This window comes from Chelon labrosus (genome assembly GCF_963514085.1).
Source record: "Chelon labrosus genome assembly, chromosome: 2".
Taxonomy (NCBI): Eukaryota; Metazoa; Chordata; class Actinopteri; order Mugiliformes; family Mugilidae; genus Chelon; species Chelon labrosus.
The window spans coordinates 1,430,629-1,445,427 of NC_140338.1; positions in this window are offsets into that span (position 1 = coordinate 1,430,629).

The following is a 14,799-nucleotide window of genomic DNA, read 5'->3' on the forward strand; positions in this document are numbered from 1 at the left end:
TCTTGGCTCCTAACACTGCCTGGTGCTCACCCAGTCTGTGAGAATTTATAACATGAGAATTGTAACTCTGCTCAGATGAAATGATGATTCACTCCTTTTTGAAATGTAATGTACATTTATTTATTTTTTATTATTATTCTCTTTTAAAAAATGGCATGCACCACTTTTTTTGGCTGATTTTGGGGGTGGGGGGGCCGGGCGATTATTCATTATATTATGTAGAGAGTAATCAGTTATTTAAAGTCCCACTGAGTTATAAATTAATCACAATCTAATTAAAATTAGAATCATTTACTACCTGTTGCATACAATCTTAGACCCCCTCTGTGGTTACTGGTGACCCACCTCCCTTGGCTTTGGCTGTTGGGCATCGCACGGCCGATGGAAAAAGCTCTAGAGAAGACCCGTGGGACGCTGATATCACCAGGGGTCGTCATGCATTAAATGCGTCCAACACTTTCACAATGCTGAGCATTTGAAGTGTCTAATAAAGTTGGACCCAGCGAAAGGACAATGCACTGATCTAAACGTCAAAGCGGGATCGTAAAGCACTTCTCTGTGAATACGAGCTCCTCTTACTGTAAAATAAAGAATCTGGCAAATCTGCCCCTTAGCTTCGTTCATGTAATGCATGTAAAGCATGGATCTGTGTTAATAACAAAAAAAGTTCAAATATATGTAATGTAATTGGCATTTAATGCGTAGGATTGCATGGATAAAAACTCCCAACAGCACTTAGACCTAATTCCCCTGAGAGGGGCCTCGAGGGCCAAACTATCTCATGTGTAGAATTTACACAAATCTCTAAATCGTCTTAAAATCTATCAGTAGTTAGTTAGAAATAGTCCCATTTTCAGCCTGATCTTATCTACTGAGGTGCATGCCATTTAAGGTATATATTTATTTTATTTCCATCTGATTTTTATTTTTTTTTTCTTGTGGTTCTATTGACTGTTCATAGTCATGTGGTTAACGGCTCCCCCTGTCCGAAAAAGTCCTCCTCCTTTCAACCGAGTCTCACCGCTGTTTGTTCTTTATTTTTATTTTTTTTGAAGAAACCTCATATTCTATATATTATACTTATGAGAACATATTATCTATTTATACACATATATGACAAAAACACTCAGTAATGTAATGAATGTAGTGAAGTGAAACGAATCTCTCAAAACTCACGACAAACCAGAACAGTGATCAACAAGAAGAATTCACATTTAACATTTAACAGACTGTTGGTTTTTATTTTGTTTTGTTTTATTATTATTATTTTTTTTTTTGCTTTTTATTTTTCACTTTACGCTGCTCGCTTTGGAAACGCAGTCGTTTTCTGACGCCGGCGTGCAACAGTAGCCTTCAGTACTGTAAAGTCTCAGGATCCAGCCAATGGGAAGGGCAGCAATATTCGTCAGTCGGAAAAACAGCGCACACTTAACTACCTGTACTATATTTAAAGACGCGCGCATGTGCACACGTATATAAATCTATCTAGATATAGAGATGGATATATATATGTGTGTGTTAACCACATGTCAGCTTGGTCTGCAGAGACCAAGAGCTATACCTCATTCTCAGAACTGACTCCTTTCTGTGCCTCGTACTTTTATGTATCCCTTAGCTGGGGGCTTGGCAAAGGGATAGCTGATACTCTGGGAAAATATAGTATCATCCTGCTTAGTTTCTTTTATTATCTTTTGTTTGTCTTTGTTTCGCCTTCCTCTTGCAAAGAGAAGACAGAGGGGGGGGGGGCGCTTCAAGTGTCTGACTGACCAATATTTGCCACCCTACCACTTTTCAGGTATTTTTTGTTTCTTTATTTTGTGTTTTTTTTGTTGTTTTTTTTAAAGTGTGTGAGCAAACATTTTGGGATTATGTCGTCCGGTTTCACCCTGGAGGCCGTGAGTCCCACCCTGGTCTCAGAGAGAATAAGAGGTTTATTGTTCGGTTTTATTGTTCGTAACTAAACTCCAGGCTGAAACTTGACTTTATGTCTCACACCCAGAGAAATCCAGAGACCGACCCAGAGGGGAGATTGGGGGACAGGTGGACAAGTTAACCTTTCCTTTTATCTGCTTATCTTTTTTTGAAAAGAAACATATTCTGTCCAAAAACAACCCTTTTACACTACGTTTCCCCCAAAAAACGCAGCACGCACAGTGAAAATGTACCTTAATATGATGAAATGTAAGAAAGCTATATACTTATGAATATGTATCTATTTATTTTACTGTTTTTGCATCTTCAGGTAAGCCAGTCAATTTCTCTTTGCTTTTCAGGTTATTTGATTATTTTATAATTTTTTTTTTCTTCTTCTGAGTGAGAAACTGTCACGATAAAAGAAAAAAAAAATGTCGAACAGCAACTACTGTAACCTCACCTAATAGACGCCGCATTACGTGCCATTTAGTTTTCAGGATGGCGCACGGTGTGGCGGGCTACCAGGAAAGAAACAACCATAATGTATATGATTGCCATGCTCCTCTCTGCAGAGGGCTTTCTCCTGTTTCTTATTCTGTCACGCTGCATATCTGGTTGTCATTTATACCTCAGGTCCGACCACTTCGAAGCAGCTGATTGTATACTAGAAACACACACACAAGAAGAATCAGGACTTTTAGTACGGCTTGTTTCCAGATTTTTAGACGTAACCGACAGGAACAGATTTTGAATAATTGTCGTTTCTCGTTGTTCGTACTGTTGTTATTCTGATGGCATCTTCTTTTACTTTAGTTTATTTTTTTTTGTTCTTCGTATAAACAAGAAAAAAAAAGACAAATTCTTGAAAAGCCAGAATCCAGGTTTCCATGAATACGACGGTGTATTCACTCTAGCACATAACGGCCGTGGAAGAGCAGAACGACATGACGCCAATACAGCAACACACACACACACACACACACACACACTCCCTTCTCATCAGGTAGCCGCACTTATTGTGTGGGTGGGTTATATGTAGAATTATGAAGCTGGAGTCTGCCGTGTCTCTTTTAGAAGCAGTGGGTGAGTTTTTGTCCACGGCTTTGCAGAACATCAGCCCTGCCAGCTGATTTAGATCTGACACACGGGGACACTGCAGGCACTGCCTCTGTGAAAAAAAAAAACACTTTGTTTTGTTCCTCCACTTCTTTTCTTCTCTCTGTTGTTCTCTTACGACTGGCTGGCCTGAGACGCTGTTTGCAATCCTGCTTTTATTCTTCTTATTTTTATATTTTTCCATTCCATCACAGTTTCCTCGTTCTGCTTCCCCTCGTCGACGACCCTTTACGAGTACGAGCGCGGGGTTTTGTTGCCTTCGCCTGTGTTAACTGTGGGTGGAGACGCACAGAGAATAGTAATTGTGAGGCTTTTGGTTGGATGTAGGAAATCAACAAGACACCTCTGTGTGCTGAGCAACATGGTGAGATCTGTTTGCTAAGAAGAGAAGCACAAACCTTTCATATGATAAGCATGTTGAAGGTCTGGGAGAATTCTTCTTCGTTTGTTTGCCACAAATGCCACATTTCAACCTGTGAGCAAACACTGGACAAAAGCGCAGGACAATGTTTTCCGGTGTTGCATTCAAGCTGTGTTGTAGCTGCATTGTGTGCTTCACCTAAAGACAAACAACACGACAAAAAGGCTGCAGCGCTGCAAAAAACACAGTGGTCCAGAGTTAATCCGAGTCATTGACCAAGGTTGTGTTAGAATAGATGCTTCAGGACCTGTCTGACGTAACTTCATATGCAACTACATATCCAACGGTCCCGTCCCCCTCTTTGCGGCGAGATATGTTGTACTAGCAGTTTTAAACAATAGAGGAATGAGCACACAGGTTGTTAGCTCTGCCACACTGGTGGTTTTATTTCTCTTCACGTGTCAGAGCGGCGCTAACTGTTCCGTTAAAGTGTGCATCTCCTCTGCTGTGGAGTGCGATGCCAAGTTTTGTAAATGTCAAAGCATTTGTGAGGCAGTCGCTCGGTTGCAGTCGTGCTTTGAAAGCGGAGCCGAGTACGGATCTTAAAGGTCAGACACGCCTCTGGAAGGATGCTGATCTGCAGCAATCAACACAACAGACGCCTTCGGTCCCTTTTGCAATTCACTAAAATGAGAAATTTGGAGATAATGAAAAAAAAAAAACATCCAAAGATTTGTGTTCTCTTGTTAAAAGCTGATGGTTTGATTCATATGTTTATATTATAACACACAAAAGGTGAGAGCGTAGCGGGGATACGTATCAATAAATGTCTGAAACTACATGAGGACTTTTATGACTAAACCTTGAAGTCCTCCCTTTAATACAGATACTGTATGAGCTTCAACAAAATCTTTCAAAATAGGAGCTGAACTCATTTAAAACTAAAATTTTCGAGGCTAAATGTGTTTTCAGACTGCACTCTTTAGTTGCTAACCGGGGCCCGGCTACCGTCTCGGCCCATTTGTCGACTATTTGGAAAAGTCACGTCTGATCTGATTCCTGTTACAGGATAGGTGATAGGTGTACACTAACTAGTTCTTCGGTGCCTTTTTGAAGACTAATCACGATCTCAAATCTAATCCTTTAAGGTTTGACGTCTCAATCACGTGTAATCCAGGCACCCAGTGGCAGTCGCTGCGAGAACAACATTCTTCTGTCGAAGCAAAAATGTCACGTGAGATTTCGGGTCAAATTTGTCATCTTAAACTGCCCCCGCCCTCCCCCCCTCCACCGACCCAACCCGTGATTCTGTTGCACCGTGAATAAACCTCGCAGGCAAGACACTTTCTCGCGCTGGCTGTTCTCGCCTCCGACAAGCCTGCGGTGCCGGCGTACGTCTCACCCCTCCGCCTCGTCTGCGAGCCTCCTTACAGATGGCAGCCAGACAGACCATCGCAGATAGACGTGGCGGTCTGAGGAGGTGGATGGGAGTGCGAGGATGAAAATCTAAGTGAAGTAGAAAAGAATAAAGGCCGCTGAAGGTCGCCGTCCCCACCCCCACGCCTCAGTTAAACTTCCAGCTTTTAATGGAAACTGAAATTCACACATTATGAGCATTACTTTGGCACACAGTGCTTATGATTCAAAGGTGCTACTGCAGATCTGAAACACCTCATCAGAGAGAGACGGGAGGGGGGTGAGACGGGGTTTAGGGACCGAAATATTCAGAGCTGATGCGAGTTGAAAAGGGAAAAATGTTGAAAATGCAAGCCAGGGCTTTGTGAAGGAAATCTGAGGTGCCCTTGTGTGTTGCCATGACAATCTTGCAGCATTGTTCCTATGTGGAGGTGTGTCTGGCCCTTTAGAGCCACCTACATGGACCAGCTGGTCTCTGCTAACTCTAGTTTATATCTTTACAGAGCATGGAGGTCGTAATGTGTAGATGCCGTCTCTAGCGAAGGTTCTTCTTCAGGTTTTGTCCAGTTTACTTTTGTTTTTTCAAAAGAAATGCTATTGGCCGAAGACAGCAGAATCCTGCAAACACTTCCGGCAATTGTTTTTAACGACGTGCTTTCTTTGTCCGCCTTTCATCCGTATCAGCGAGACGGCAGCCGTGAGCATAGAGCTGTCCTTGTCTTCGTTTGTCCCTGAGACGGTCCATCTTATCCCTGCTACCTGTGTCACAAAGGACCCCGTCTGACGAGTCGGTCAGTTGCACAAAGTTGACCTGAAGGCTGAAGCGTGTTCCGTTTTCCTTCCGCCTGTTGAGAACCATTACAAACATTTCATAGCACTCCAGACTTTGTGAGGTCGGGCTGGCTGGTTTGGAAAATGTTTTGATGAACTTGCAGAGATGATTTCTCAGGCCTCAGGCGTCTCTCAAAGCTGATATCGGCTGACCGTTGTGATCTCGTCGTTGTATTTGTTCTCTCCTCTCAGAAATGTGTCAGATCTTGATTGTCCTGTCACTCAAAGGCGTAAAGGTTCCTGGCGCATTGCAGCGCGTCCCATCCCACACTTCTGTAAACGGGGCTTGATTTTATTGTCACTTTCTTTGATGAAAAACTCGTAAACCGCCTTCCCTTCCCTTCACCTTTGCTCCATAACTGTGTGTCAGCCTGTCGGCATCCTTGGTCGGTGGACCATGAGCGCTGCAGGGTCAGGCCTCTTCAAAAACATCACTGTCTCTTGGTGGTGTGTTCACAACCCAGAGGCTTCTTCTTCTTCTTCTTCTTCTTTTCTATGTTTTCTTTTTCACAGAGGCTTTGCCGTTCTCTCCTTTCTGAGGGGGGATGCAAATTGTTTTGAGACGGGGCTTTAGGGGGAATCATCATCGGCCGTAATACTGAATCTTTCTAGGGAAACACAAATACACACACTGACGTACAGTACGCTTGGCAAATGTTTAATATTTCATCCTTGTTCTGTGTAAATTTTATGAACTCTCTCCACAAAAGATATTTAAAAAGGCCGGCAGTTGATGTTGTATGATGTCTCTGATCTCCTGTTTTGATGGTTCAGGGCGACGGGTTTGACTTTTGGTTTCTGTGTTAAAAAAAAAACAAAAAAAACAACAACAACAGGAAAACAAGAAAAAAATAATCAGCTAACGAGCGGAGTCGTGTTCCGCCGACGTGTGTTTCCGTGATCCTCGTGTAGCATCTGTTCGCCGTCTCTGGAGTTGCGCGCCGTCCTCTGACAGCCATGTACCTTTCTCTGTTACCTTGAGTCGTGAAGTCCACACTAACACGCAGATAACCACAGCGGCCGCCCGGTGTATTTATAGTCGAGCTAAAGAGCAACGCTGGCTCATGAGTGTGATCGATAGCCGGGTCAGACAGACCGGCACTCGCTGGCTGGATGTTGGAGTTCAGTCGTCAGACAGGAAGTTTGCCATGTGAGATAAATATTATACTCTCAGAAGCAGAAACAGATACTTTTCACAAACTTATTGGTGGAAAACCTGACACTCATCAGGCTGAAGCTGACTCTTGAAAGCGAGAACATCACTTTAAAAGAGTATTTGAAAAGCCTTTTTCTTTTTTTTTTTATCGTCTGTTATTTTCAGCCAAATACTTTTTCAGTGCTTTATAAACAGCAAGGATTGTAAATCTGAATAACTCTTTGCAGGGGAGGCTCATGCAGAGCTCACTTAAAGGCCCACCTCGTTGGCCCACTAGAGATCTAACTTACAAGACTTGGACTGTTGCCTTCCCAAAATGTCAAAATTAAGGAGAAGCTGCTTGAAACAAAAACAAACAAAAAAAAAAAAAAAACGAGCGCTTTGACTGAATACTTGTACGGGAAAGTAACGCTGAGTGTTTGTTCTTTCTTTCAGTCTTTGATGATGTTTTCCATCTTCTTCTTCTTCTACTTGTTTTATTTTGTCGTGTGCAAAAATGTAAAGAAGAAAAAAACTTACAACACAGAATACCTCAGAAAAAGAAATTCATGTAACCTTGATAACCTCCATATATTGTCAGATCCTGTTCATGAACACTCATCTCCTGGGCACTTTCATCTCGCCCCCTCCCCCACCCCCCTGTCCCCTCCCCCGCCTCCCAGCCATCCTCCTCTTGCTTATCTTGCCAATGCAGTGCGTAGCACCCGCTGCAGGTTCCATAGCTTTTTACGCCCGTATCTGTTCTGACCCTTTTGATTTGTGAACATCGTTGGTCTGGAAAGCTTCGGCAGCCCCACGCCGCGTTCTCCAGACGTTTTTAAGATAATTAACGGAGAGGAAAGATTCACTCAGAGGATCTTCTTTGGATCCCCGCGAATCATCAAAACACAACAGAACCTTTTGTTTTTAACCGTGGGGTCTGCTGAAAGAACCGAGGCCAACGCCGTGGAACACTTGAAAAAACTACACATTCCCCACCTTGTTCCTTTACCTCTCTCTCTATCTATTCTTTTCTTATTTGTTAAAAACTGAATGTAAAAAGAAAAAAAAGAAAAAACGCAAACACAACAAACCTCTAATTTAACTATACATATTTATGAATAAAAATGACTCTATATGTGCACATAGATATACCTATACAAGCCCCACACACAAACACAAATGCATATGTAAATACAAATCTCTAATGTCATATACTTATATCTTGAGAAGGAAGAGGATGAGCCTTTTCCATTGATGATTCAGGGATACAATACAGAAGTCCAGTGCAGTATGTTCGATGAAATCACTCCCACTCTGTTGCTTTTGGTGTTCGTTTTCTTACTCTGTTCTTGCTCGTTATTTTTCCCACGATGTAGCATAGGGCGAAGGGGCTGGAGTTATTTTCTTTGTTTTGTTAACGGACGAAGTAACGAAACTCGGATCTTGTGTAGGTGTAGTCTTTTCGAGCCTGATTCTGTGAAACATGGGGGGTGGGACGTTTGGTTTTTTATTCTAAAGTGGACACTGTAAAGACAGGATATTTATGAAGATGACTTGGACGTGAACGTCACATTGGGGGTGGGGGTGGGGGAAGGGACTGCAGGGAGGGGGAGGGGTGTCTTCAGGATGGTTGTGTATATAGAACTGCTTTACCCATCAACTCTTACCTGTCTTTTTTACAGGTGAGGTGGAACTGTATACTGGAGGCGCTGGGGGGATGGTTGTTGTGTTTTTATGTCTAGAAACATAAAGACGGTTTGAAATGAAGGAGGTGGAGGGAGGGAGGGGCGGGGGGAGGGGTCCTGTTCAGGTTCCGTAGCGAACCCAACAGACAGTGAAGTGGCGTGTCCCTCATATGTGGCTGGGACGGTTTCATGGACGGTGAACCTCTTGATATTTTTGCATGCTGGTGTACATACCCTTGTATCAGTCCTTTTTGTTTGAAGAGACTGGTTAATCAAAAAGCGCTTTGTTTTGGATGTTGTCCGCAGGACAGATTCTGATGTTTTGAATAGAAAATATTGCCCCTAAGAAAAAAAAAAAAAAGTCCCTTTTGTGAGAAGGAGGCGCACCTAAGGTGTTTGTTTGTCACTGCAGCGGCTTTCGTAGTGGTTTTTGGCTAAAGCTCTTTTGCAATCATTGATTTTTTTCCCTTGTGTAAAGAAAAAAAAAACGTGCGTATGAGTGTGAACCTGTGAAAAATGTGTTTGCTCTCTTTGGTTTCCTTCAGTTGTCCGACCGTATTTTAGCCTCAGAGCTTTTTTAGGAACATGAATCTACTCAACGGACTAGTGTGCAAATCTGAAGAACTGGATCTCTGAACTAACCGTCTGTAGAACACGATGCCCCTCTCTGGGCGCTTCACAGACCCAAATTACATGACTCAGACACCCTCAGGGACCCCCCCGACTACACTGCTCTCACTCTTATTCAGGTACTTAATCTACACCGAGGCCTAGCAGTGATCAACCTTAACTATGGTTTATGTCCATTAGCCTGTTTCTATGAAAACTATTTCCAGTCAAAATCTTAAAATGATCAGAAGCAGTTTTTTCTTTTGGGTTCTGCTCATGGGATTACTTCAGTTTGACTGTCTCCATCCTCCTTTCTGTTTCTATCTCTAGATACTTTACTATGTTATGAATGTCAGCCTTCTCAGTTCAGAACCACTGAGGCTTTGTTAGTTAGCGCTCTGTTCTTGCATCAAGTGCCATGGCTTGTGTAACCAAACCTGCAGAAGGCTCGTAGAAGCCGCTGAGGAGCACGGCGAGTCCAACTGGTTCTTTGGCGTCCTGAACGGCTGCGATTGGTCGAAGCCTCTGCCGCGCGTTAAAGAGTTTGTGTCGCTGCACACAGCTCGGCCGAAGCCATGGGTTTTTGGCGGTCACTTGTAAGCTTCAGAGTCCGTTGGTCGCTGAGCAGTTATTTATTGGCCTGGTCTGGGTGACAGGTGTATTATGAATTTTTTGCCTAAATTTTGTACCTCTTACAACAAACGACATCAGTGATGTTTAGTGAGAACTGTGTAAAGATAAGTTGTATTTCACGTCGTAGGAGCTCTTAAGATTACTTTCTACATTCCTGATGTTGCTTTTGGTAGTGACCTGACTTTGTTGTCATAGAGATAGCTCTGACTGGTTTTGGAGATGGCTTGTGATATTTGGGTAGATGCAAGAAGTGTCCAAGGGGGTTGGACTCTAATTTGGACAGAACAACAAACCTCTTCTTTCTTTGGTTAACGGTTTTTGTCCTGCGGAGGTTTCTTATATTTCGTAACTCTCACCTCGGTTCTTAACGGGTGGCTGGACGCCCCGCGGTGGGGCCTGCTGGGCTTCTTTTTCCTCATTTCCGTTGAGATTCTCTTTTTTGGGTTTGACGATATACCTCATTCCTTGAGTCCAGCGGGCCCGAGGGGGGCGCTGTGCCGATGCTCAGGACGCTCAAGCCCCCTTTCACGGTTCGGTCCCACCTGGACTGTACCTCTCACAAACACACACACACACCTGCATACACTTACACACTTACACACAATTTCTCCAAATACCCCAATGGACCTCATTTTTCAATATCTACTGTTTACAGTTTGACAAAAAAATTGTATAATTTAAAAAATATTTTTCTCATATTGTAGTTTTATTTATGTACAATTTTTTTTGTTCTAATTTTGTACCTTGTGAGTTGAACTTTTATTCTTCTAGGCTTATATTATTGATGTCCATGTAAATGAGCACTTAACAAGGATCACAATGATTGGTTTTAGTTTGATTGACGCACTGTTTTAGTTTTCCCTTTCTCTCTCTCCCTGTTTTGAATGCAAAATCTGATTTTATGTTTTGGGCTAATGAATAATGAATTGTCTCATAATGTCTGTGATTTTTCTTTTTTAACAAAAAGATGAAAGATGATTTGATTTCCTACCGTTTTCTTTTTTTTGTTGTTTTTTTTTTTAAACTTCATTTTGCATTAAACATCAAGCGACGCTGATTAGATCTGTCTTTGTGCATGTGTAAAATATTTTACTGGTTATGTTATATTCAATTTGGTAAAAAAGAAAATTCAAAAAAAAAAAAAAGAAAATTGCCATTTTTGCCACACATTTCAGCTGTAATGTTGTGTAAGGTAGTATTCACTGGATGCTAGAACCTTCTTTTCAAAACCACTATTCTTCTAATAAATTTTGTTGTGAAAATATCTCTGTTCTCGTCTGAGTTCGTCTGTTCTTGTATCATCTCTCGTCGTGTGGAGAACGTAGAGATGCAGGTGAACGTTCTCCTCCCTGAGCCAACGAGTCAGGATGACGTCAAAAAATGATCCTGACGCTGCACAACCTAAACTCCTCCCATTCAGCTGCCTCATTAATACTTTGACTTTTTAAACTCTGTGCAGTCAGGCTCATTGCAACCTTTTAAAGATACACCGATCAGCCACAACATTATGACCTCCTTCCTAATATTGTGCAGGTCTCCCTTGTGGTGACTCATCAGAGAAGGGACATGGGCCTTCTAAGGGTGTCCTGTGGTGTCTGATCAACAGAATGCTGTTAGTGGGGGGGCCTTTGAGGGGAGGGGCCTCATTGCTATGGGGTGGGGGTGGTCTGGTCTAGGTGGGTGCTACATGTCTAAGTAACATCCACACCAATGAATGCCAGGTCCAGAAGTTTCCCAGCAGAACACTGAACTGTCACAAGATGGTTTCAATGTTACTGACTTCTCCTGTCAGTGGTCATAATGTTGTGGCTGATGTTCCATTTCATTCTGCCAGTTTGGAACAACCAATGGGAAAATTGGTTGTTCCAAACTGGCAGAATGAAATGGACACTGCAAAAAGGACCAAAGATGGATGGATCCATAAAGTCGATGCCTGACACCATGGTGGACGGCTAAAAACAGGACTAGAAGAAATAAAATAAAATAAAATAAAGGAGGTCAGACCTGGAGAAAATCTCCAAATATTAATTCAATTCAATTTTCAATTCAATTTTATTTATATAGCGTCAATAACAATACAAATCGTCTCAAGACGCTTTACAAAAACCCGGCCTGAAACCCCCAGAGCAAGCCTGAAGGCAACGGTGGCAAGGAAAAACTCCCTTTTAACAGGAAGAAACCTCGAGCAGAACCCAGCTCATATGGAGGGACCCATCTGCCTAAGGCCAGCCGGGTACAGACAGAAGAAAGAGAGAAGAGAACAGCAAAGAGAGAAGAGAAGAGAACAGCAAGATAAACATACGTCTGTCATAGATACACATATCTGACTAAAGTGTACATGTGGAATCTTATGATACAAACTGATGATGTTACATGACAGTTTGAAAATGTAAGAGGAATCATAGGCAGGTTGGAGAATTGTTCATTCAGGTAGGAGTGGATAACTGCAGGATTCCATGAAGACTGGGCAGGCTGATGAGACCACGACAACAGATGTAGTATAGAGCTCTACAGGAAACACACCACTCCAGGCCAGAGATACTCACAAGAAGAGGGGGGAAGGGGGGGAAGGGAGGGGGAAGGGGGGTGGGACACACACAGCAGTAAACATTCTACATAGTAATAGCACAGAATTGTATGACTAGTAGTATATAGGAAATTAGAGGGCAAGAGCTCTGTGCCAGAGAAAAGAAAGTGGAGGATGCGAGAGAGGAGAGAGAAGAAAGAAGGAGGACATGTGTTTGGTGCATCGTCCCCCAGCAGCCTAGGCCTATAGCAGCATAACTAAGGGATGGTTTAATCCAGCCCTAACTATAAGCCTGATCAAAAAGGAAAGTCTTAAGCCTGACCTTAAAAATAGAGAGAGTGTCTGCCTCCCGAACCCAAACTGGGAGCTGGTTCCATAGGAGAGGAGCCTGATAGCTGAAAGCTCTACCTCCCATTCTACTTTTTGAAATTCTAGGAACCACAAGTAGGCCTGCACTTTCAGACCGAAGTGATCTGCTGGGATGATATGGTACAATAAGGTCTTTAAGATACGATGGAGCTAGGCCTTTAAGGGCCTTGTATGTAAGGAGGAGGATTTTAAATTCTATTCTAGACTTTAAAGGGAGCCAGTGAAGAGAAGCTAAAACTGGAGTAATATGATCTCTCTTGCTAATTCCTGTCAATGCTCTTGCTGCGGCATTTTGAATCAACTGGAGGCTTTTTAAAGAGCTATTTGGACAGCCAGACAGTAATGAATTACAATAATCCAGTCTGGACGACACAAATGCATGAACTAGTTTTTCAGCATCACTCTGAGACAGGATGTTCCTAATTTTGACGATATTACGCAGGTGAAAGAAGGCAGTCCTGGTCACTTGCTTTATGTGACATTTAAAGGACATATCCTCATCAAATATAACACCAAGGTTTTTTACAGTAGTACTGGAGGCCAAGGTAATGCCATCCAAAGACACCATGTGATTAGATAATGAATCTCTGAGATGCTTAGGACCGAATACAATAACTTCTGTTTTGTCTGAGTTTAAGAGTAGGAAATTACAGGTCATCCAAGCCTTTATGTCTTTAAGGCATGCTTGGAGTTTAACCAACTGATTAGTTTCATCTGGTTTCATAGATAAATATAGCTGGGTGTCGTCTGCATAGCAATGAAAGTTTATGCCATGTTTTCTAATAATCTTGCCTAATGGCAACATGTATAACGTGAAGAGTATTGGTCCTAGCACAGAACCCTGAGGAACTCCATAACTTACTTTTGTATAAGTAGAGGAATCATTATTGACATGAACAAACTGGAATCTGTCAGATAGATAGGATTCAAACCAGTCTAATGCAGTTCCTTTAATCTTGACCTCACTTTCAAGTCTCTGTAGTAATATATTATGATCAATAGTGTCAAATGCAGCACTAAGATCTAGCAGAACAAGTATAGAGACAAGTCCACTGTCTGAAGCCATGAGGAGATCATTGGTAACTTTAACCAGAGCTGTTTCTGTACTATGATGAACTCTAAAACCTGACTGAAACTCTTCAAACAGACCATTCTTGTTTAAGTGGTCACACAACTGATTGGCAACAACTTTTTCTAGAATTTTGGAAATAAAGGGAAGGTTGGAGATTGGTCTATAGTTGGCTAAAACATCTGGATCTAGAGTGGCTTTCTTGAGTAAGGGCTTAATTACAGCAATCTTAAAAGACTGAGGCACATATCCTGTTAATAAAGATACATTTATCTGGTTCAATATGGAGATGTTAATTAATGGAAAAACTTCTTTGAGCAATTTAGTTGGGATTGGATCTAGAAGACAGGTTGATGGTTTAGATGCTGTAATTGTTGAAGAGAGCTCAAGAAGATCTACTGGGGAGAAGGATTCCAGATATTGATAAGGTCGTACAAAAGTTTCTAATGTCGCTGTACTTGCATCTTTAACAGCTGTACTCATTCAGTCAGACACAGACCGTGGGCAGCTATATGTGTGCAAATGCATAGAGTAGGAGGGAGAGAGAGAGAGAGGGAGGGTATTTAAAGAGGGAGTCCTTTTGGAGCCTTAGGCACAGTGTGAGAAATAAATATTTGATAGGAGGATGACCTACTTCCTGTGCCCTGAAAAGTTATTTGTCTTTTTCTGCTTCCTTCCACCACAGAGGACTCTGTCCTCAAGCCCTGCAGCAGGGGAAACCAGAGAGAGAGAGAGAGAGAGAGAGAGAGGAAGAGTCACAAAAAGACAAAAGAAATGGAGAGCATAATGAGAGGAGAAGTGGAGGGAGAGGATAAATGTTCCAGTGGAGTCGTTGCTCCTCAGAGGCCAAAGAGTCAAAGACTGTTAATAATGTAATTGGTTGAACGAAGCCTCACGGCGCCGGGGCTCGGCTAAATAACGCTGATGTGAATCATAACGACACAAACGGAGAGTTTTCTTTAACGGGAGAAACTGAAACTAAGAAGGTTGAGATCAGGAGGAGGAGCCACGCAGTCTTTATTACGCTCATTTCTTTATCTCCAGGGCAGAGTAGTACACCCCTCCATCCTGGGACGTGTTCAGGAAGATGTGTCTCACAGTCAGAAGTTATGTTGACTGGCTCCGGCCGAG